The sequence below is a fragment of the Macrotis lagotis genome, chromosome 5 (assembly GCF_037893015.1).
Source record: "Macrotis lagotis isolate mMagLag1 chromosome 5, bilby.v1.9.chrom.fasta, whole genome shotgun sequence".
In the NCBI taxonomy this organism is placed as follows: domain Eukaryota; kingdom Metazoa; phylum Chordata; class Mammalia; order Peramelemorphia; family Peramelidae; genus Macrotis; species Macrotis lagotis.
The window spans coordinates 189,265,417-189,287,340 of NC_133662.1; the positions used below are offsets into that span (position 1 = coordinate 189,265,417).

A 21,924-nucleotide genomic window follows, 5' to 3' on the forward strand; every position below is an offset into this window, starting at 1 on the left:
GTTCTCCATAAAGTAGATTTAAGAAAAGGGGAAAGTGTGATACTTACCAGACCCCTCCAACCCATTAGCACCAATCTTGGGTCCTCCATCTCACAGTTGGGATACATCATACTGGTCCTTGGCAGCCAAGCTTTCTTTGTGTGGGCTGAGGCACAGGTGTTTTATCTGGACATAAGAGAAGTTAGTGGAAAACTGCTGTTTCTGAAGAATTTCACACTGTCTTCATGTGCTTTGCTGAGAAGGGACAAGGGATCCCCTGAACAGACTTCTTCAAATCCCATTGTTTCTTTGGCAACAGGACCAAACTGAATAAACCTGGCAGGGAAAGCTAGAAGACAGACAGGAGCAGCAGCAGTAACCACTGCTGCCACAACCTATCCAATTTCCATGTCTCCAGCAGGAGATGGAAAGGGTGGAGACTGAGAGAATGTGGAATGTCCTGTTCCAGGGGGAGGTCTGTATTATTTAAGGAAGCCAAAGAAGAAGGAATAGAGAGGAAAAGGATGAAGGAAATGAAAGCGATAAAATCATTAACTAACTATAAGGTTGGTGATGATTTTATTCTTTACAGATGATTTTATTCTCTATAGAAATCTCACATTTTAAATAGCTTATTCCTTACATTTTAACAAAATCACTAATTCTACTGAATATGATGAAAGCAGCATAAAAAATAACAAAAATGCTTTTCATGAACATATTCATATTTGTTTAAGATCCACAAAACACTCTACAAAAGTGATTTCATTTCATTTTATCTTCACAAAAATGCTAGGAAGTAGGTGCTATTATTCCTGCTTTGCAAATATGAAAACTGAGGCAGACAGCCTAGAAGAATGGTCTAAGTCACACATTTGTTAAGTGTCTGTGGCTAGATTAGGATTCAGGTCTTTGTGACTCTAGGCCTAACCCTCTATCCACTGTAACACCCAGCTAACCAAGGTTAAATGCATTACTTGGAAGAGGCTACAGAATTTAACAAAAGTAAAGGACCTGAATTCAATCTTGACTGTTGCATGAGTCTTTGAGCTAGTCACTTAGCCTTTTCTGAGATCCTTCAAAGTGAGAATAATCATATTTTTTGCTACCTACCTCAAGGGGGAGTATTGCATAGTAGATAGAAAGCTGTCCTCAGAGTCAAGACAGTCTAGTTTCTAACAAATATTGTGTAACTCCAAACAAGTGATTTTATCTCTGTAGGACTCAGGTCCCTCATCTTTAAAATAAGGAATCGGACTAAATAACTTTCAAGGTTCCTTCCAGTTCAAGATCTATGCTCTTTATGAAACACATGTATCATGGGGTTTTGGTGGATTGATTGTTCACACTGAGTAAATAAGAATTTTTTTTAAAGCAATGAAGTTTTATGTTGCAATTACTGAGACAAAGTTTGGAATAAAAATTCTTGAAGGGCAAAATTTGTTTGTCATTTTGGTCTTTATAGCCCTAGCATCTAACATGTGGCCTTGTAACATGTAGCTAACATTTATGAAATGCTTTTTTCGAAATAAATTGAATTTAAAGAACCAAGTATTTTTATGTCTGATCTACATTATAATAATGAATTATCTTAGAATACAAATAGAAACAAATATTCCACTTAAATATATTTGAACACTGACTTGTTGGTTTGTAGATCTATGTTCACAAGTTTATCTTTCTTAATTTAAATAAAGAATTGAACTTGTATCCCATTTCTCTATATGCAGAATTATAACCAGGAATTTTTGCTTTGGAGGCAAATACCAAAACTCCACTAACACAGCAAAGATTCAAAAGAGATAAAAGGAGAATACAGAGGTGCATGGGAAGAGCCCAGCCAGTCTGTTATCTGGTAGTTTCTTAATTATTTTAATCCCCATAATAACAGGAGCTAAACTCCCTTTTTTTTGACCCTGTTGAAGCCCTAATATACTGTCAACAACCTCTAATGGAACACCTGCCAATAAGATGCTCCTGGGTAAATTTCCATTTACACTAATCTGACTTTAGTAAAGGCATGCTTGTCCATAAATTCCTTGTTATCTATAACTTGAGAGAAATTATTATTTCTCTGATATTAAGAATAAATTATTGATTTATGATGAAAAGGACATTGTTGATGGATGAAATTGCCCAAACCCCTTGGAAACTGCCTTTCCATTCTTGTGTAGGAAACCCCACCCAACAAAGAATTCAATTGTATTCCACTCAGTGTGATCTGAGTAGAGGAAGATCCTTTGTCCAGCCTGAGGCTGGAGGTGGTCTAGTGCCCAGAGTGATCAAAGTCACATCCCTAAGCTCCTTATTAGAATGGTTCTACCTCTTATTAGAATATTCATTCTTCTCATTAATTCTTAACCAATTGGAGTTTACTGTCACCCTCAGGAACACACTTCCAAGGGCATATATAATTGTTGAGTAGGGACCATGAAGGGTCTTTGGAATTCAAGAGTTCCATGGACCCTTTTTTATTAATTGTCTGTTAAAATAATAACTATAATGATTATTCACCCTTTTATACATCATAATTCATTCAAGGAAGTTGTTCCGGAACTGGAATAAAACTCACTTGATATACTTACAATTGACTAGCTCTGTGACCTGGACACATCATCTATCTTCTCTCCAATACAATTTCTTCAATTGTAAAATGGGGAAAACAGTACTATTTTTCTTCCAGGGTTGCTGTGAGAATAAAACAATTGTAAAGCACTTGGTAAAACTTGTGCCATAAAATCTTAGCTATTGTTATTTCTTGAGCTCAATAGTAGGAATTGTCTCATTTGTGAACAGCCTAAAAAATTGGGGGATATGGGTCTTGTTTTAGTGTGTAAAAGTCAAAATATGGGCTGAATTCATGAGATATATAAAATATATAGCTGAAAAACAACCTTGCACTCAAAACTTTTCCAGATCCCTCCAAATTCTAGTTTCCTCCCTCCCTCAAAATCTTATATTTAATTTTTCTAGGTTGTATAAACTTATATATGTAGATGTTGTTTCCTCCAATGCAAGGCAAACTCCTTAAGGGGAGGAAATTGTTTACCTTGCTCTTTCTATCCTTATTGACTTGCACATTCAGGACACATAGTAGGTACTTCCTTAAGAAATGCTTATTGATCAGTTGATTGACAGAGAGTCTTATCTATCATATCTCTAAATCAATCTGCACAGAGACCAGGAAATTTACATAGAGAAACTATGCTAATTGAGATAATATATTATAAAAGTAGACCTTTGATAAGAATATATTTGGAAACTATAAGGTAGTTTATATAGATATAATGTAATTTAGAATGTGTATGTTTAGATAGACTGACAGACAGAGAGGTAGTAGTAATAGTAACAGAAACAGCAGCAGTAGAAATAGTAGCAGCAATATCAGAAGTAATGATATATAGTAGTAATTGTAGCAGCAATATCAGAAGTAGCAATCAGAGGGGTAATAGTAGCAGCAGCAGTAGCAGCAGTAATAGTAGCGGTAGTAGTAATAGTAATAGCAGCAGAACTAATTAATAAAAGTAACAGTAGTAGTAGTAGTAGTAGTAGTAGTAGTAGTAGTAGTAGTAGTAGTAGTAGTAATAGTAGTAGAAAGCGTACTGGCCATGGGGCGGCTAGATTGCTCAGTGGATAAAGCGCTGGCCCTGGAGTCAGGAGTACCTGAGTTCAAATTTGGCATCAGACACTTAATAATTACCTAGCTGTGTGGTCTTGGGCAAGCCACATAGCCTCATTTGCTTTGCCAAAGCCTAAAAGAAAAAGAGTACTGGCCCTGAGAGTTTGAGCTATGGGAAGAAGGAAAGTTAGCTCTGGAGTTAGAAGCCTTGGGTTCAAATCTAAACTCTGATGTTTACTACTTATATGACTTTAGACAGTTTACTTACCTTTCTAGGTGTCCATTTCTTTTGACTAGTGAAGGGTATGTATAGAATAGAGTCTTTAAGATGGCTTCTCTATATCTATGGTCTAATGACTACTCCTGGTTCTGCCTAGAGCTTTGAGTCCCTAAAAATTCAAAGAAATATAGAAGTGGAAAGGGACTGCAGAAACTGGTCCAACCCAAATCTGCATAGTATCTCCTCTATACATGGACCCCTAGCCTTTCTTTGAAGATCTCTAGTGTTAGGAAACCCATTATGTCTTGAAGAAACTCATTCCACTTTTGAAAATTTTAAGTAAATTTTCTTTATAGCAAACCTAAACATGTCTCTTTGTAACTTCCACCAGTGGGGCCAGGTAGGAACAAATAAATTCACTTTTTCAAGAAACAGTCCTTCAAACATTTGCTATGTCTAAGTCTTCATCTTGCCAGGTAAAACTAAAACTCCCTAGTTCCTTCATCCAATCCTCATTTGGAATTTGGGTTACTATACTTCCCAATATTGTCTTACGTTGTCTCATAACTACAGGAATGTCCAGTTTGTTGAGGCATACAAAGATGAGTAAGGTCTTTGTGACACCTCAGTGTATTCTAACACATTGACTAGTTGGGAAATAGCTAAAAAGAGTTGGATGCAAGATGTCACAACTGCAGCCATCTGTTTTCTTTTAGTTCATCATTAAGATGAACAAATACAGCAAAATCAGTGAGTAAGCAATGGTCCCTTCTCACCTCCCTTGTCTAGGAGAGTTATGGGAGTTTGCCCTATCATCACTAACAACAGAAGGGAAACAACAGTTTGAAATTTCTTTGTTAGCCTGCCCAAGATTGGTAGCAAGAGAGAAAGTATTCCAGAGCAAAGCCCATGTCAGCAGAGGCTGAAGTGGATGAGCTAATGGACCTTTTCCATTCTTGACTACTAAATGATTTGTGTGGACTGAGGACATATAAAGGGCAACTGAAGCCTGGGTTGAAGGTGAGGAAGTTGGGGTTATACTATTAAAATTAATTGTTAATTTATATAGTATAATTATTTCAGGAGACCTTAAGAATATAGAGCACTAATCTGTTCTCACAATATCCCTCTAATGAATGAGAAAGAAGAAATCATTGTTATTCACATTGTTATAGACAGGGGATAAAAAGCAGAGAGGAGGATAACTTAATAAAAGCAAACAGAACTTTTGGCTAGAAAGAGAACCAGGCTGCCTGTCTCCTGGGTCAATGCTCTGTCTTCTAGATCATACTGTTCCCAGTTATGAAACTCAGTAGCACCAAAACCTTAACCAAATGAACTCATTTAATTCATTTTTGAGCAAGGACTCACAAAAAAAGTTGGGGCGGTCAAGGTTTGTGACTACTCAGCTGGCTGACTCTGGCACAGACAGGAAGTTGGCTTAAGGAAATTTAAGAGCAGGGTTAAAATCATAGAAGAGATGTGTCTAGCTTCAGAAAAGTGTAGCTTGCTCATACCTATACAGTCTTCTCAAAGAAACATGAGATTTTTCTCCAGCTTAGAAGCAAGGTGAACATCAAGAGACATTTATTGAGTATCAATTGTATATAGAACCATGTGATAGCTGTCACCTATATGGTGAGAAAGTGTGGGATGCATGTACAAATATCAATCACAAAAAGAGATTTACCCACTACTTTAGGAAATAAAACATAGATGCACAAAATGCTAAAAGAATTCAAAACTGGAAAGAACATTAGAGATCAAAAGTCTAATTTAAAAAATTTTTAAACTGTGACACAAAGAAATTAAGCAATGCTCCCAGTGTCATTTTCTCTGAGGTGGAACTTTCCTGGCTCCAGTTTCAGTGTCCTATCCACTCACTAAATAATACTGCCTCTTCTAAATACCTAGAGATGTAAAATAATTGTTGGACACAGGCACCTACACATTTAAAGACGACAAAAGAAAAAGGGCCAATTTGGCCCTGGACTTTGTGTGGAGTATTTTGCACACCAAATATTTGAGGCTTTTTAAGGGAGAGTCTAGAAACATTTTCAAGTGTACAAATTAAGATATTTCCATTTTACTTGGAATTATTCTTTCTTGGAGGCAAGAATTGTTCGGAGCAGTTCCTAAGGACCTTTCCAGCTACATTGTCCCCTAGTAGAGGGAAAATCTCCCTTTGCTAGAATAGCAGATGAGAGAAATCATTGCAGCAAGCATGTCTGGTCAGAGAACACAATGAGCCACATGCTTAGCAACACCACTACTTCTACTCTTTCTTGTGCTTTTGTTTCTACTGTCTTTTTACAATATTTAAAGAGTATTTTCTCCTAATTAAAAGATATATCTCAATGACTTCAAGGCAGATATGATTAACTGTCAAGTAGATCCCTTTATTAAACTAAAGATATTTTTCTATTTTCCTGAGGAAGAAGAAAAGGAAAATATTTCAGAATGGTAACAATCAAGTGCAACAATGTTTCAAGGCACCAGTGATTATGAAAATAAGAATGAAAACAAATGTCAGGTTTCACCTTATATCTAGCAAACTAACAAAGATTGCGGATGGATGGATGGATGGATGGATGGATGGATGGATGGATGGATGGATATATGCATACAAACATGCATACATACATACATACATACATGAAGAACTAAGATTACAAAGTTTGTGGAAAGTCAGGCACATATATTACTATTGGTGGAACTGTGAATTGATTCAATCATTTCAGAAAACAATTTGGAATTATATTAAGAAGGTGACTATATTTTCAATGGAGATTGAAGATGAAAATAAAGTTCCCATTTAAAACAAAATATTTACAGCAGCACTTTCAAAAGTAGCAAACAAATGGAAAGAAAATACATAACAATTGTTTGGGAAATGGCTAAATAATTTATGGCACATGAACATAATATATTACTATGCTTTAAAAATGAATATGACGAATACAAAGAAATATGAGAAAACTTACATGAACTAATGCAAAAGGATATTAACAGAACTATAAAAGTAGCATAAACATATTACAGCAATATAAATTAAGAAAAACATCATTATATGACATTATTTGTGACATTTTAATCAATATGATTGACCCCAAAGAAAAGAGAATTTTTTTTCCCCTTTGCAGGAATGAATGACAGTAGGATAGAGCTCCACATATACTATCAATATGTTGGTTAGTTTGTTAAGCTGCTTTTTTTGTTTCTAATCCTTTCTTAAGGGTTATGATCCTTTTAGAGGAGGGAGGGAGGGAGAGAGAGAGAGAGAGAGAGAGAGAGAGAGAGAGAGAGAGAGAGGCAGAGAGAGAGATGCATTTCTCCTATAAGTGTTGTGTTTTGTTTTTTCTCCAGACTTACTTATTTCTGTTTAGGGCAGTGCCATTAACCTAATTATCATTGACTTTTCCTTATAAATTACTCCCAATATTTAATCAGTTAAGTAGGCTGATAAATATAGAGAGAGATCTGCAGATATGTCTGTATATACATACAGACAAATGTATATGTAGACACAAACATTTATTCTTGTATTTAATCTAAAATAATTTCTAGAAATATTTTTTAAATAATAAAATACACCAAAAAACAAATATAAAACTTTGAACTGGATCACTTAACCCTATCTTTTCTTATTTTTTTACAATTCAAAACTTTACATCTCTTAATGACCTATATCCTATTAGAATGATCCTCAGTTGAATTCAATACACTTAAGCCTTAATGTAATCCTACTGTTCTTTTGGAAAATTAGCTTTGCTGGACCACCATGGACACTCTATTTATTATTATAAAACATTTTTTCTTCATTATATGATAGGTTTGCCCTTATACCATATCATGGGACTGGTATTATCAAAATTCTTTCAAAAATAATAGCACCTGCCTCTTAGAATTGTTATAATCAAATAATGTGATTTATATAAAGTTCTTTGTAAGCAGTAAAAGAGTATACATGAGGACTAGTTATTATCAATAATACCTTTGTCTTAAATTCTGCTGGCTCTTTTGAAGAAATGGGCTACTGATTTATATTAAAATAGAGGAGCAAGCAACTCTAATCTAGCAATCATTGGGGGATCAGTACATGGACTTTCTAGTTTTATAAACTCCTGAGTGGCATCCCCCCTCCCCTGCCTCATTCTCAGTATCCTATATTTAGCTCCTCTTTAAGGTTTCATTAGAAAGGATCCTTAATACCCTTAGATCAAGAAGGATATTAAATGTGGTCAAAATTGAGTATAGATATTACTATGCTCAGAAAGGATGGAAAATTATATTATAGTATTAATAAAAGTATATTCTCTTCCAGAAGGAAAGCTCAGATTCGTTCACATTCTGAATACTTCCTATGTACATCTGTGTGCCATAAATAATATTATTATTATTCATTTCACACAGCATGTTGGCCCAGTGAAGAACCTTTTATAAGGTAATGTAATCATCTCTGTGCTTTGCATGACAAAGTACACAAAAAGTTATTTTTGAGCAGATTTCCAGGGTTTTAGTTGTAATTTAAAGTACAGAAAAATTGACCAGAAAACGAAATTATGAAAATCAAATATATGCTTAGTTAAATTCAATAAGAAGACACTTATATACTGCCTTTATCATCTCCAGTATTTCAGCATTCACTAATTCTTTTTCCTTTCCTTTCCTTCCTTCTGTTAGTTTCCCTTTTTCTCCCCCTCCCTGTCTCCATCCCCCCTCCCCTTCCCCCCTTTTAATACTTGAAAGGTAAAATGCTTCAACTGAGTGTGTGTGTAAGTTAACTTTAAGCTAAGTCTGATGGGAGGAAGATTCAGGAGTTTCTCATCTCCTCCCTTCTTCTCTTCATGTAATAATATTTACCCCATTCAATCCCCTCCATCCTCCCATCTCCTTCCTGTCCCCCTTTTTAAGGAGGTAGTATTTTTACATCATTCTATCTGAGTCTCAGAAAATCATGAGTATCCATCACTTCTGGCTAAGTATATTCTCTCTAATGGAGTTACAATTCTTAACAGTTATTAGAGTCTTTTCCCCAAATAAGGATAAAGCCAGTTTCTTCCCATTGGATTGCAGTCTCATGGCTAAGTCATGAATATCCATTCCTTCTGGCTAACTATTCTCTGTGATAGAGTTGAAATTCTCAAGAATTATGAGAATCTTTTTTCCCATGCTGGGATGTAGCCAGTTTCATCTTATTGGATAACAGGTTTTTTTCCTCTTTACCTTTTTGTTTTTATACCTTTTCATCTGTCTCTTGAACCTCCTGTTTGATGTCCAAATTTTCTATTTAGTTCTGGCCTTTTCATCAGGAATTATTTGAAGTCTCCCATTTTCTCAAATGACCATCTTTTCCCCTGGAAGAGAAGGCTCAGTTTGCTGGATAGCAAATTCTTGGATGCATTCCAAGTTCCCTTGCTCATCAAAATATCCCATTCCAGGCCCTTCAATCCCATAATGTTGATGCAGCCAGCCAGGTCCTGTGTAAATCCTTCCTGTGACTCTATGGTATTTAAATTGTTTCTTTCTGGATGTTTACAGGATTTTCTGTTTTATCTGATAGTTCTGGAATTTGGCAACAACATTACTTGGTGTTTTCATTTAGGATCTCTTTCTGGAGGGAATCAATGTATTCTTTCAATAACTATTTTGTCCTCTGGTTCCATGATATCAGGGCAATTTTCCTTCACTAAATCTTGTAATATTAAGTCCAGACTTTTTTTCTCTTCAATGTTTTCAGGAAGGCCTATTATTCTCAGGTTGTCCCTCCTGGATCTATTCTCAAGGTCAGTAGTTTTGCTAATGAGGTATTTTACATTTTCTTCTATTTTTTAAATTTTTTTGGTTTTCTTTAAAAGTCTCTTGCTGTATCATGAAGTCATTAGTTTCTGTAGACTCCATTCTTTTTTTAGAGAAGAGTTTTCTTCATTTACCTTTTGCAACTCCTTTTCCAATTGGTCAGTTCTATTTTTGTAAGAGTTTTCCATTTGACCAATTGAAGTTTTGAGAGAATTGTTTTCTTGTTGCAAGGTGTTAATTTTCTCTCCCTAATTTTCCAATTGATTTTTAAACTCCTTCCTTATTTTTTTCAAGCAAGTCTTTCTGTGCTGCAGAGCAGGTCATATTCTCCTCAGAGGTTCTGGGTCTCTCTGAGTTAGTATCTTTTCTTTCCAAAAATTTTTCTATGGAACCTCCTTTTCACTGGCCTTTCTTCATTGTCCTAAGACCTTGTGTTGGGGAGGGGCTGGTTCACAGAGGCTTGGTGTTGGGATCCCTAGAGGTTTTACTCACTGAATGTAATATCTCCAGCTGGCCAGTAGGATGTGCTGGTTGCTTTCTCTGGAATGTCTGTGATTTTGATTCAGACACTTGCCCTTGGCCTAGAGGACGTAGTTGAAGCTATTTAATACTTTTATCTTTGATCAATGGTGGGCTATACTTTGGGGTGAGGTAATCACTCTCTCTATTCACAGCTGAGGTGGTTCTGCTGCTTGGCCTTAGCCTGGGGTGGAAGGTGGGCTGTAATTGTATTTGTTATGGGAAGAGGTTTCAGTTGAAATAAAGGTACAGTCTCTGAGTTCCTCCTGACCAGAGGGGCCCAGGGATCAATGCCTGCAGCTCTCCTGCACCAAAACTCTCCCTCCAGCCCTGCCAGCAAGTTCTAGAGGGTTAGCACCACAACCAATGCCTCTGCTCCCTAGTTGGCCCTGGAGTCAGGAGTACCTGGGTTCAAATCCGGTCTCAGACACTTAATAATTACCTATCTGGCCTTGAGCAAGTCACTTAACCCCAATTGCCCTGCAAAAACCTAAAAAAAAAGAAAAGAAAAGAAAAGAAAAGCCAGGGGCTAGTAGAAGCTAATGACTCTATGAGATATCAAAAAAAATCAGTCTAGCAAAAATTTGAAAAATGAAATAAATAAAAATTATAAAATACCTTATTGGAAAAGCAATCAAAACATAACTTAAATTAATGGATTACCTGAAAACCATGATTAAAAAAGAGTCTGGACAACATATTTCAAGAAATCAACAAGGAAACTGTTCTGATATTCTAGAACCAGAAAGTAAAATAGCCTTTGAAAGAATCCATTAATCAAATTCTGAAAGGTATTCCAAAATTAAAATGCCAAGGAATACTGCAGCCAAATTCCAGAATTATGAGCTCAAGGAGAAAATCCTGCAGACTTTGAGAAAGAAGCAATTTAAATACCATAGAGTCACAGTAAGGATTTCATTGAACTTGGCAGTTTCAACATAAAAGGATAATAGAGACAAGAGTATGATATTCTTAAGGGCAAGGGGATTTGGATTACAACCAAGAATTACAACTTCCCTACAAAACTGAGCATATTCTTTCAGGGGAAAAGATGGACATTCAACTAAATAGAGGACTTTCAAACTCTCCTGATGAAAAGACTAGAGCTGAACAGAAAATTCAGTCTTCAAATTCAGCTTACAAGAGATATACAAAAAGGTAAGCAGGAAAGGAAAATAAAATGTCAAACAATAAGATTAAACAGTTTACATCCCTTCATGGGAAGATGACATTTGTATCTCCTGAGAACTATATATTTATTAGAAGGTAAATACTAGACAGAGGTTGTGATCATAAGATGATTTTAATGTGATGAAATAAAAATTAAGACATATAAAAAAGGATTGTTCTGGGAAAAGAGGAGAGAAAAGTAGAAAAGAAAGAAGGGAAGGAGTGAGAATTGATTGGATCTTACTCACATTGCCTCAAAAAGGAATAACAAATACATTCAGCTAGGTTTAGAAATTTGTCCCCTATAGGGGGACATTAGGAGGAGAAAGGAGGGAAAGGGAAGGACAGGCTGATAGAAGGGAGGCTAGGAGAAGGGGGGGGAAGGAAAGAAAAGGGAGGTGAGATAATTAAAGGGAGAGCAAATTATGGGAAATGGTGGTCAGAAGCAAAACACTGGTAAGGAAGAATAGAGTGAAAGGAGAGAGAAAAGTATAAATGAGGGGAAAGTAGGATAGAGAGTTCTACCAAATTCCTTCTATGATACCAATATGAGGCTGATACCTAAACCAGAAAGAGTCAAAATAGAGAAAGAAAATTCAGACCAATTTCCTAATGAATGTTGATACAAAATTTTTTTAAATGTATTAACAAAAAGATTAAAGCAAGTTATCAATAGGATAATATACTATGATCAGGTGGGATTTATATAAGGAATGTAGGACTAGTTAAATATTAGAAAAATAATCAGGATAATTGACCATATCAAAAACAAAACTTGGAAAAATTATATTCTTAACTCAACAGATTTTGATAAAGCTTTTGACAAAATACAGCACCAATTCTTATTAAAAACACTGTAGAGAATAGGAGTAAATGGAGTTTTCCCTAAAATGATAAGCAGAGATATCTAAAACCATCAACTAGCATTACATGTAATAGGGATAAACTGGAATCATTCCCAATAAGATCAGAGTAAAACAAAGATAAGCATTATCAACACTGTTATTCAATATTGTTTAGAAGTTTTAACTTCAGCAATAAAAGAAGAAAAGGAAATTGAAGGAATTAGACTAGGCAATAAAGAGCAGCTAGGTAGCAGTGGATAGAGCACTGGCCCTGGAGTCAGGAGTACCTGGGGTCAAATCTGGTCTCAGACACTTAATAATTACCTACCTAGCCATGTGGTCTTGGGCAAGCTACTTAATCCCATTGCCTTGAAAAATCTAAAAAAAAAAAGCAGAATAGGCAATAAAGAAACAAAACCCTCATTCTTTGCAGATGATATAATGGTGTACTTGGAGAATCCTAGAAAATCAACTAAAAAACTATTTGAAAGAATGAACTTTAGCAAAGTTACAGGATATAAAATGAACCTACATAAATCATCAGTATTTATATTAACAATATCCAGGAGCAAGAGAGAGGAGGAGAAATTCCATTTAACATAATTGTAGACAACTTGTCTACATGCCAAGACAAACCCATAAATGATATGAACACAATTATAAAACACTTTTCACACAAATAAAATCAGATTTAAACAACTGGGAAAATGCCACTTCTCCTAAGTAGACAAAAAATAACTAATAATTCTACCTAAATTAGATTGCTTATTCAGTGCCATGTCAATCTATCAAAAATTATTTTATAGAGCTAGAAAAAACAGTAACACAATTTATCTAGAGGAACAAAAGGTCAAGAATATCGCAGGGGGTGGGGGGCAACTAGTTAGTACAGTGGATAGAGCACCAGTCCTGGAGTCAGGAGAAACTGAGTTCAAATATGGCCTCAGACACTTAACAATTACCAAGCTGTGGGAACTTGGGCAAGTCAGTGAACCCCATTTCCTTGCAAAAACATGAATAAATAAATTTCAAAAAAAAATCAAGGAAATTAATGAAATAAAATGCAAAGGAAGGTGGTATAGTCATAAATTGTTAAATTATATTATAAAGCATAAGTCATCAAAACTGGTATTAGGGCAGCTAGGAGGATAGAGCAGTCCTGGAGTCAGGAGAACCTGAGTCCAAATCAAGCCTTAGACACATAATAATTACCTAGTTGTGTAACCTTGGACAAGTCACTTAGCCCCATTGCCTTGCAAAAAACAAAACAAAACAAAAAGAACTGCTTGGTATTGGCTAAGAAATGAAGTGTTTTATCCTGAAATAGATTAAGTACAAAAGAAATAGTAGTAAATGAGTATAGCTATCTATTGTTTGATAAACCCAAAGACTCTGAAAACTTTCCATTTCAAATCATAAACTCATGTGGGGAGGAAAAAAATCCAATCTAAATACTGAGGGCCTTTCTTGCTTTCTCATGATAGTGTAAAAATATAGAGCTTATCCACAGATTATTCCTTCCCTTATCCATATGCCTTTCTTTCTCTTTAGCATAATTCTTTTTTCATTTGTGACCATCCTTCCCCTCACTTGTCCTTTTAATTTCTTTCTTTTTTTCTTCCTTTTTCGGTTTTATTTTCTCTTCTTCTTCTTCTTCTTCTTCTTCTTCTTCTTCTGCCTCTCCTTTTTCCTTCTTCTTCCTCTTCCCTCTTCCTCTTCTTCCTTTTTCTTCCTTTTTTTTCCTTCTGTAAGGTGTTCCTGAGTTGCTTCTCTACTCTCTTTTGCATAATCATCAATTTTAACAATTCAGTATGTAAACACTAAGGGTCATAGTAGTGTCCATACTTCTGTGTTCCTCCTCATCTCTTCAGTTTAAAGCTACCCTAAATCTTTTACAAAAACAAAAACAAACAAAACCCTCCCCCTTACGAAGGTGGTATATTTATACAGCCAGGTGGATGAGCAACACCTCCCTCTTTTCCTAACACTAACATCAGAATTCTTGTTATGGGTCTAGACCATTCCACTCTCCAGAAATAACTATGTTGTCAAGAATGGTGAAAACAACAACAGCAATAATGAGAAGAAAAATTCTATATGAATAAACTTATTAGAACTAGTCTATAGGTCCTGGATGAATACCATAGAAGACTGCAATATGCCATGAATTGAAACCAAGATATAAGAATACAAGTATATTAGAGCTAAAAAGATAGGATTTTGACTTCCGGCCAAGATGGTGGAGAGAAGACAGGCACAGTTCTAAAGTCTCCTGATCTCTTCCCCATCTATCATATGAAACAAATCTCTTAAAAGAATTCCAAACCAGGAAACCCAGAAAGAAAAGCCAGGAGAGAAAAATCTACCTCAGGATTTGTCTCCCGCAGCAGTTGGCTGAGTACTGGCAGGTGAGTCTGGGCTCCGCGGAAAGATCAGCCCGGGATCAGCCAGATTAACAGCTGAATTGGAACCAGGAGTCTGAGGGCCTGAGAGCGGGACATGCTGGATCAGCAGGTAGGGCTGTATGCAGAGGGCTTGGGTCCGCGGGGAAACAGAGGTGGTGGTGTTGGTGCTGTCCCCCTGGAGCATGGTGAAGGGGCTGCGGGCAGCATCCCTGGGCTCCACAGGTCTGAGAAACTCTGAGTCCATGCCTCCATTACACAGAGGCCTCCTCCCAAAGAAATGCAAATTACTTCTGCGTCAGGCCGAAGTGTGTGAGCAGAAGAACCAGCCCAGCTGAGGAATGACCTCAGGCCAGGGTAAAGCCCACCATTGATTGAAGGCAAAAGAATTCAATAGTTCCAACTCCTCCCTTCTGGCAAAGGGAGAAGGCCTCCCAACCAAGGTCACAGCCACTCCAGAGAGGGCAACCAGCACCTCCTACTGGCCAGCCAGGGAACTGCACTCAGAAAAGCCTTCAGCAATCTCAAGCCCAGGTGAACCAGCCTCCGCCAACTCAAGGTCTTAGCATAATGAAGAAGGTTCAGCAGAAAGGTGGATGGATAGAAAAATTCCTGGAAGCGAAAAACCCCAACTCAGAGAGACCTGGAACCTCTGAAGAAAATACAATCTGGTCTCCAGCACAGAAAGACTTCATTGAAGAAACAAGGAAGGAGCTTAAAAATTTGGGAGAGACAATTAATACCTTGCAACAAGAAAACAAAACCTTAGAAAGTACAATTGGACAAACACAAAAGGAGAATAAATCTCTCAGATCATCAATTGGACAATTACAAAATGAGAATAATTCTCTCAGATGCTCAAATGAACAAATACAAAAAGAAATTAATTCTCTCAAAACCTCAATTGGTCAAATGGAAAGCTCTTTCAAAAGTAGAATTGACCAATTAGAAAAGGAGTTGCAAAAGGTTAATGAAGAAAACTCCTCCTCCCAAAAAAGAATGGAGTCTACAGAAACTAATGACTCCATGAGACAGCAAGAGTATGTTAAACAAAATCAAAAAATAGAAAAAATAGAAGCAAATGTAAAATACCTCATCAACAAAGTCACTAACCTTGAGAATAGATCGAGGAGGGGCAACCTAAAAATTATAGGACTTCCACAAGACATTGAAGAGAAAAAAAGCCTGAACTTAATGTTACAAGATCTAGTGATGGAAAACTGCCCTGAAATCATGGAATCAGAGCGCAACGTAGTTATTGAAAGAGCACATCGATCCCCACCAGAAAAAGATCCTAAAATGAAAACACCAAGGAATGTTGTGGCCAAACTCCAGAACTATCAGATAAAAGAGAAAATCCTGCAAGCAGCCAGAAAGAAACAATTTAAATATCAAGGAGCCACAGTAAGGATCATGCAGGACCTGTCAGCATCAACATCAAGGGATTGAAGGGCCTGGAATGAGATATTTTGAAGAGCAAGGGAGCTTGGAATGTACCCAAGAATCTACTTTCCTGCAAAGCTGAGCCTTATCTTACAGGGAAAGAGATGGACATTTAACAAAATGGAAGAATTCCAAAAATTTCTGATGAAAAGACCAGAGCTAAACAGAAAATTTGGATATGAAACAGGAGGTTCAAGAGACACATGAAAAGGTAAAAAAAAGGGGGGGCTGTAAAAGGAAAAAAAATGCAATCCAATAAGTTGAAACTGGCTATATTCCAGTATGGGAAGGGGGGGGGTGGAAGAGACTCTCATAAATCCTGAGAAATGTAACTCTAACAGAGAGAATACACCTAGCCAGAAATGATGGACATCTATGACCTATTCATGAGACTGCTATCTAATGGGATGTAACTCGCTTTAACCCCATTTGGGAGAAAGACTCTAATAACTCTCAGGAATTTTAACTCTATCCAATAGAATATACTGAACTAGAAGGGACAGACACTCAGAATTTTCTATGACCTAGATAGAATGATCTAAACAAATACACTACCTCCCTAAAAAAGAGGGAGAGGAAAGAGACGGGAGGAGGGAGGGGATTGAATGGGACAAATCTCATTAAATTAAGAGATACAAAAAACCTATGGTAATAGAGGGGAAGAAGTGAGCAGAGGAGAAACACCTGAATCTTCTTCTCATCAGACTTGGCTTAAAGTCAACCTACACATACTCAGTTAACTTATAAAACATGTAACCTTTCAAGTATTAAAAGGAGCAAAGGGGAGGGGGGATGGAGAAAGGGAAGGGGAGTGGAGGAAATAAGGGGAAATAACAAAAGGAAGGGAAGGGAAAATGGAAAAAGTGAAAGGGCAAAGAAAGGGGAGGGTGTGATATAGGAGGGCAAACATACTGAACGGAGTGGTTTTCAGAAACAAAAGACTGGGGAATATGGACAAAAGGGGGAGAAAGGGGGAAAAATACAAACAGAGGGAAGATAGCACAGAGGGCAATAAAGAATTAGTAATCATAACCTTGAATGTGAATGGGATGAACTCTTCCTTAAAAGGTAAGCAAATAAGAGAGTGGATTAAAAACCAGAATCCTACAATGTGCTGCTTACAAGAAACTCATTTGAAGATGAGAGATACATATAGAATAAAGGTAAAAGGTTGGAGCAAAATATATTTTGCTTCAGCTGAAGTAAAAAAAGCAGGGGTAGCAGTCCATATGTCAGACAAAGCAGCAGCAAAAATAGATAGCCTTAAAAGAGATAAGGAAGGAAACTATCCTCCTAAAATGTACCATAGACAATAAAGTCATTTCAATATTGAATGTATATGCACCCAGTGGGACAGCACCCAAATTCTTAGAGGAGAAGCTGAAAGAATTATAGGAAGGCAAAGACAGCAAAATTCTACTAGTAGGAGACCTCAACCTCCCACTATCAGATCTAGATAAATCAAATCATAAAACAAACAAGAAAGAAATTAGGGAGGTAAATAGATTGTTAGAAAAATTAGATATGGTAGACTTATGGAGGAAACTGAATGGGGATAGAAAGGAATATACCTTTTTCTCTGCAGTACATGGAACTTATACAAAAATTGACCATGTACTAGGACATAAAAGCCTAATGATCAACTGCAGAAAGGTAGGAATAGTGAATACATCTTTCTCAGATCACAATGCAATACAAGTCATATGCAATAGTGGGCCAAGGAGATATAGACCCAGAGCAAATTGGAAACTGAATAACCTCGTTTTAAAAAATGAGTGGGCCAAAAAACAAATTATAGAAAGAATTAACCACTTTATCCTAGATAATGATAATAATGAAACAACTTACCAAAACCTATGGGATTCATTCAAAGTGACTCTCAGGGGATATATTATAGCTCTAAATGCTTATATGAATAAATTGGAGAAAGGAAATCAATGAACTAAAAATGCAACTAAAAAAATTAAAGAACAAATCAAAAATCCCCAATCAAATACCAAATTAAAAATTTTAAAAATTAAAGGAGAAATTAATAAAATCAAAAGCAAAAAAAACTATTGAATTAATAAATAAAACCAAAAGTTGGTATTATGAAAAAACCAATAAAATTGATAAACCTCTGGTCAATTTGATTAAAAAAAAGAAAGAAGAAAACCAAATTGCTAGTATTATAAAAGAAAAAGGTGAACTCACCACCAATGAGGAGGAAATTAAAGAAATAATTTGAAATTATTTTGCCCAGCTCTATGCCAATAAATTTGATAATCTAATTGAAATGGATGAATATTTACAAAAATATAAGTTGCCCAGCTTAAATGAAGAAGAGATTAAATACCTAAACATCTCTATCTAAGAAAAAGAAATTCAACAAGCCATTATTGAACTCCCTAAAAAAAATCTCCAGGGCCTGATGAATTCATAAGTGAATTCTACCAAACATTTAAGGAACAATTGGTTCCAATCCTATATAAACTCTTTGGAAAAATAGGGAAAGATGGAACTCTGCCTCACTCTTTCTATGAAACCAATATGGTACTGTTACCTAAACCAGGAAGAGTTAAAACAGAGAAAGAAAATTATAGACCTATTTCCCTGATGAATATAGATGCAAAAATCCTAAATAAAATCTTAGCAAAATGACTACAAGTCATCACTAAGATAATACATTATGATGAAGTAGGATTTACTCCAGGAATGCAGGGTTGGTTCAATATTAGGAAAACTGTTAGTATACTCAATTATATCAATAACAAACCTATCAGAAATGATATGATCATATCAATAAATGCCAAAAAAGCTTTTGACAAAATACAGCATCCATTCCTATTAAAAACACTAGAGAGTGTAGGAATAAATGGGCTGTTCCTTAAAATAATTAGCATTATCTATCTGAAACCATCAACAAGCATTATATTCAATGGGGAGAGGCTAGAGACATTCCCAATAAGATCAGGGGTCAAACAAGGATGCCCATTATCACCACTACTATTCAATATTGTATTAGAAATGTTAGCATCAGCAATTAGAGAAGAAAAAGAAATTGAAGGAATTAGAATTGGGAAGGAAGAGACAAAACTCTCACTCTTCGCAGATGATATGATGATCTACCTATAGAATCCCAAGAAATCATCTAAAAAACTACTGGAAACAATTAGCAATTTTAGCAAAGTTGCAGGTTATAAAATAAACCCCTATAAATGCTCAACTTTTCTATATATGTCTAGCAAGAAACAGCAGGAAGAGCTAGAAAGAGAAATCCAATTCAAAGTACCCTCAGACAGTGTAAAATATTTGGGAGTCTATTTGCCAATACAGACTCAGAATCTTTTTGAAAACAATTATAAAACACTTCTCACACAAATTAAATCAGATTTAAATAACTGGGCAAATATCAACTGCTCATGGATAGGGAGAGCTAATATAATAAAAATGACAATTCTACCAAAACTAAATTATCTGTTCAGTGCCCTACCAATCAAAATTCCAAAGAATTACTTTAATGTGTTAGAAAAAAATTGTAAGTAAATTCATATGGAGAAATAAAAAGTCACGAATTGCCAGGGGCTTAATGAAAAAAAAATTCAAACGAAGGTGGCTTAGCACTACCCTATCTAAAATTATATTATAAAGCATCAGTCCTCAAAACGGTTTGGTATTGGCTAAGAAATAGAGTGGTAGACCAGTGGAATAGACTAGGTGTAAAAGCAGGAGATGATTATAGTAATCTGCTGTTTGATAAACCCAAAGAGTCCGGCCATTGGGATAAAAACTCCCTCTTTGATAAAAGTTGCTGGGATAATTGGAAGTTAGTATGGAAGACACTTAGATTAGACCAACACCTCACACCCTTTACCAAGATAAGATCCAAATGGTTACAGGACATAGACATAAAAAACAATACTATAAGCAAATTAGAAGATCAAGGATTAGTCTACCTGTCAGATCTATGGAAAGGGGAACAGTTTATAACTAAGGAAGAGTTGGAGAACATTGCTAAAAACCAATTAGATGATTTTGATTACATTAAATTAAAAAGCTTTTGCACAGGTAAAACCAAGGTAATCAAGATCAAAAGAAAAGTAGTAAACTGGGAAACAATCTTTACAATTAATGATTCTGACAAAGGACTCATTTCTAAAATATACAGAGTACTGAGTCATAGTTTTAAAACAAAAAGCCATTCCCCAATTGACAAATGGTCAAAGGATATGCAAAGGCAATTTACAGATGAGGAGATCAAAGCAATCCATAGCCATATGAAAAAATGCTCTAAATCATTAATGATTAGAGAAGTGCAAATTAAAGTTTCTCTGAGGTACCACCTCACACCTCTCAAATTGGCCAGTATGACCAGGAAGGATAATCATCATTGTTGGAGGGGATGTGGGAAATCTGGGACACTATTACACTGTTGGTGGAGCTATGAACTCATCCAACCCTTCTGGAGAGCTATTTGGAACTATGCCCAAAGGGCAACAAAAATGTGCATACCCTTTGACCCAGCAATACCACTGCTGGGTCTATACCCTGATGAGATGAGGAAAAAGGGTAAAAACATTATTTTTACAAAAATATTTATAGCAGCCCTGTTTGTGGTGGCAAAGAATTGGAAATCCAGTAAATGTCCTTCAATTGGGGAATGGCTTAGCAAAATGTGGTATATGTATGTCATGGAACACTATTCTTCTATTAGAAATCAGGAGGGATGGGATTTCAGGGAAACCTGGAGGGATTTGCATGAACTGATGCTGAGTGAGATGAGCAGAACCAGAAAAACACTGTACACCCTAACAGCAAAATGGGAGTGATGTTCAACCTTGAAGGACTTGCTCATTCCATCAGTGCAACAATTGGGAACAAGTTTGGGCTGTCTGCAAAGGAGAGTACCATCTGTATTCAGATAAGTAGCTGTGGAGTTTGAACAAAGTACAAGGACTATTCCCTTTAATTTGGAAAAAAAACAGTTATCTTATTGTCTCATCTTGTTACCTCTGAAAATTCTGTTCTCTTTAAGGATATGATTTCTCTCTCATCACACCCACTTTGGATCAAGGTACAACATGGAAACAAAGTAAAGACTGACAGAGTGCTATCTGTGGGGTGGGGGTGGGGGGAGGGAAGCAAGATTGGGAGAAAATTATATAACTCAAATAATATCTTTAATAAAAAATAAATAAAATAAAAAGATAGGATTTTGTTTCAGGGAGAAAGAGAAAGCTATTAAAAAATTGTAATTCTTTCAAGGTAATAGAACTTCTTCATTCATTCTAATGCTCTTTTACTTCATATTCAGTTCTGGGATTAATTCCCTAACCATTTCTATCATCTCTTTTTATTTATTGACAAATCCATAAAACAAAGCAAAAATTGATAAATTCTGGGCCATTACCATTATTGAGATTGAATTTTTCCCCTTTTTTCATTTTAAATTTTCACACAGGAAATTTTTACCAATATGCTAATGTCCGTCTATGATGCATTATCATGTTTCTTTCTTAGACACTGATTAGCTACTTGAATCTAGGAAACTCATTTACCATCATGAAATCTCTTTCTTTAATCTCTAAAATGGACTTAATCACTTCTAAGATCTATTCCAGCTCTAAAAATACAATCCTACATGGAGACAAATGCAAAATTTATTTATTTGCTAGGCACAGGTAGATAAGACTTCATAAATTGATGTAGGTGACATGGTTTGGGTTTGTTGTCTGGCAATCAACCTAGGAGAACTCCTTCACAACAGAATAAGTCATGGAATGATTAATAGTTTTGGCTACAGTGAAACATTAAGCCAGCTGCTAAGATGTGGAGGTTTTGTAATTTTTATTAATTGAGGGAGCATTCACATTAATAAAATTATGGATCTCTGAAGTATTGTTATAATTTTTCTGCCTTTTATACTAAATAACTGTGCTAATATCTGAG

General features: G+C 35.9%; 1 protein-coding gene across 2 annotated transcripts in view; it reads right to left on the reverse strand.

The window, feature by feature from the left end:
* Window positions 1–21,924, reverse strand: part of THBS2 (thrombospondin 2) — a 76,995-nt gene that overhangs the window by 50,037 nt on the left and 5,034 nt on the right. Inside the window, exons 2-3 of one of the 2 annotated variants that reach the window (XM_074188075.1) lie at window positions 2,565–2,667; window positions 48–165 (exon numbers count right to left, since the gene is read on the reverse strand). The gene's annotated coding sequence lies outside the window, so the exon portion shown is untranslated. Of the gene's footprint in view, window positions 1–47; window positions 388–2,564; window positions 2,668–21,924 lie in introns of those variants that run through there. The other variant, XM_074188076.1, reaches the window with a different exon arrangement.